Source organism: Nelumbo lutea, chromosome 3 (assembly GCF_056320005.1).
Source record: "Nelumbo lutea isolate HS-2025 chromosome 3, American lotus-T2T, whole genome shotgun sequence".
Lineage (NCBI taxonomy): Eukaryota > Viridiplantae > Streptophyta > Magnoliopsida > Proteales > Nelumbonaceae > Nelumbo > Nelumbo lutea.
In genome coordinates, this window is record NC_142686.1 from 71,872,936 (window position 1) to 71,875,890 (window position 2,955).

Sequence of the window (2,955 nt, forward strand, 5' to 3'; positions counted from 1 at the left end):
GACACATGTCCGTAGGATGGCCAGGAATCGAACAGATACCACACACCCTGGCAGTTTGTACTTGTCCTGCAGCGAGTTGTCTTACCAAAGCAGTTAGGTCAAAAATCTGATTTTCTAAATTTACATGGCTTACCTCATTAACCCATCTAATGGTACCGTCTATCCTTACACCGAACTGTTGTGATTTTTCGGCCATGTTGGAGATTAACTCCCTGGCCGCTTCGGGTGTCTTGTTCACCAAGGCTCCTCCACTGGTTGCATCGACCATACTTCTATCCATGGGCTGCAGCCCTTCGTAGAAGTATTGGAGTAATAGTTGTTCGGGTATTTGGTGATGTGGACAGCTAGCAACAAGTTGCTTAAACCTTTCCCAATATTCATATAATGTCTCACCACCAAACTGCCGAACTCCACATATTTTTTTTCTTATATTTGCAGCCCGGGATGCAGGAAAATATTTATCTAAAAATATCCTATTCATTTCATCCCATGTGCGTACAGAACCGGGAGGGAGAATATACAACCAATCCTTTGCTTTGCCTCTTAAAGTAAATGGAAAGGCTATGAATTTTACCTGGTCCTCGGTCATACCGTGGGGTTTCATGCTTGAACAGACAACATGAAATTCCTTAAGATGTTTGTGAGGGTCCTCACCCGGGAAACCATGAAACAGAGGTAATAATTGAATCAAACCAGATTTGAGTTCAAAGGCTACCTCAAGAGGGGTACGTGATGCATAAAGGCTGTTGGTTCATAATTGGTGCAGCCAACTCCCTTAATGTTCTCTCTCTGTCAGCCATTCTTTCTACTTCTTCGAAGATGGGAAGATCACAATTTGAATTCACCTTCTTTGGTGAACGATCATTCCTTTGCTTTGACTCATTTCTTAAACGACAGGTGGACCTCTCAATTTCGGGATTGTACTTGAGTTCACCTTGTTGAGAAGCACAAGTCATAAAACAAAAGAGGTTAACAATAGGAAGGTAATAGCTAAGAAATTAAAGTTGCTCCCCGGCAACGGCGCCAAAATTTTGACGGGTTTGTTGAAGCCCTCAAAATTATTACTAGTCCCACAATAAAATATTTGCAGTAAAAGTGGTTCTAGGTTGAATCCCACAGGGAGCAAATCAGTAATCTCTTAAACGAATGAGTAAAGTAATTGTGTGGGAAAATTAAATAACTAAAATTAAAAGAATAACAAACTAAACAAACAAGAGAAAATCAGTCTTACCGAATTTTGGTTCAAGGGTTCGGGTTGAATCGATTGGCCATCGATCCTAGGTTCAATTAAGCATTCTTGCAATTCAAGCATTTAACCTTAGATTTATTAGGATAGCCATAATAAACCTTGTGTTTTCCTAATTCAGTTGGCCAAACCCAGCATTTGATCAACACTTATCACCACTCAACTGGGTACGATAGCGTTCCATGTTAAACAATGATAGCATTAAGATTTGTGAAAACAGTTAAACCAAAATAACAATAATTGAGATAGCTGCAATTACTGAATTTTGTTCCATCGATTCTTTTAGGTTGAACCATGTTAAAACATTGGTCAAAGGCTGTCACGAACAATTGACCCAAAAAAGATTTCAACCTAATTGCTACTTGTACCATTATTCGTGACAATTACGGATCACCGAAATCATGGATAGCAGTAGGAAAATCAACATTAATTTAGTTTGTTAGACTAATTAACATTAACATCCAATAAAAATGTGCACAAGAACCAATGAATACTTGAATTAAAAAGAAAGAAAATAAAGTAACTACAGAACCTCACAATGCCACAATCGAACCTCCCCCCTTGAATCAGAAAAAGAAGCTTAGCTACTCATGATCTGCGCAATCTCCATGCTCTTCTTCTCCATAGCCGAACTGCCTTCTTGCTTCTTGGTCTTTTTGATGATCTCTTGGATCTTGGAATGAGTGATTTGTAGAGCTCGTTCGCCCCCCTCTTTATATAGCCAAAGGAGAGGGCTGTTTTCCAAGTCCTTATAGGAGATCATCTTATCCTTAGGGAGTTTTGATCTTATCTTGAACTAATCCTATCCTATCTCTTATCTAATGCTCTAATCTCAATCTTCTTATCTCTCTAGGATTACATTCAAGACTTTAGATCTGATAAAACTCCCTCCTTGGAGATTACATTCGAAATTCGGACTCCTAACTCTTGAATTCGAGTTGGGTTGCTTCAAGGTACTTCTGCGAGTTGGGCTTAAGTTGTGAAATGGGCCTAGCTGCGAACTTGCTCCGACTTTGGGCTCATTTTCGTACTCTATGCCGGCCGAATCTGTCAAAACCCAAAACATAAAAGCTGTGGCCCTTCCTTTCATCATTCTAATGCTTCTTGAATTGTCCAATTCGGTGTTCGGAATTGAGAGTTAGGCCCAGATTACTGACTGTCGCCGAAACTGTGCAAAATCACCCGATTTGCCCTATTTTCTTCCTATTGCCTTCTTTATTGCCATAGATCGAAAGACAAGAGTAATGAGTTCATTTAAGTGATAAATAAATATAAAAGAGAGAATATTAGGGGATAAAATTAGGGTTCGTTTTGTTCTCATCACGCCCTTATCATCTTATGAAACACTCAGACAAGCCCAACAGAAAATGGATAGCCTATTTTCTGGTGCGTTTCCTCATTACTGAAGGACCCATGCTCATGCTATTGATGGAAGGCCTTTAAAGAGTTCATCATATGAATCTCCCTATCACATGCACTCATATTAGCTGGAGGGAACAAAATTATGCCCTAGTTTGATTTAGGTCAAACCAAAGTGGCTCCCACTGACTTTCATAAAGCCAGATTTTGGTGAGCCTTAAATCGGCTAGGGTTCCGCACGCAACCTTTTGATGAAGTGTGGGGCCCACCACTGAGGGAAGTCATCCAATGACCAATAGGGACACCATGGCAATGATGTGCATTCAGCCATGGTGTGCGCAAGAGCCACT

At 40.2% G+C, this 2,955-nt stretch overlaps 1 non-coding gene across 1 annotated transcript; it reads left to right on the plus strand.

The window, feature by feature from the left end:
- The first annotated feature begins 326 nt into the window (after positions 1-326).
- Positions 327-433, plus strand: LOC148865469 (small nucleolar RNA R71). The gene has a single exon (XR_016112153.1). It is a non-coding gene; the product is annotated as a small nucleolar RNA R71 (small nucleolar RNA).
- Positions 434-2,955: the final 2,522 nt, after the last annotated feature.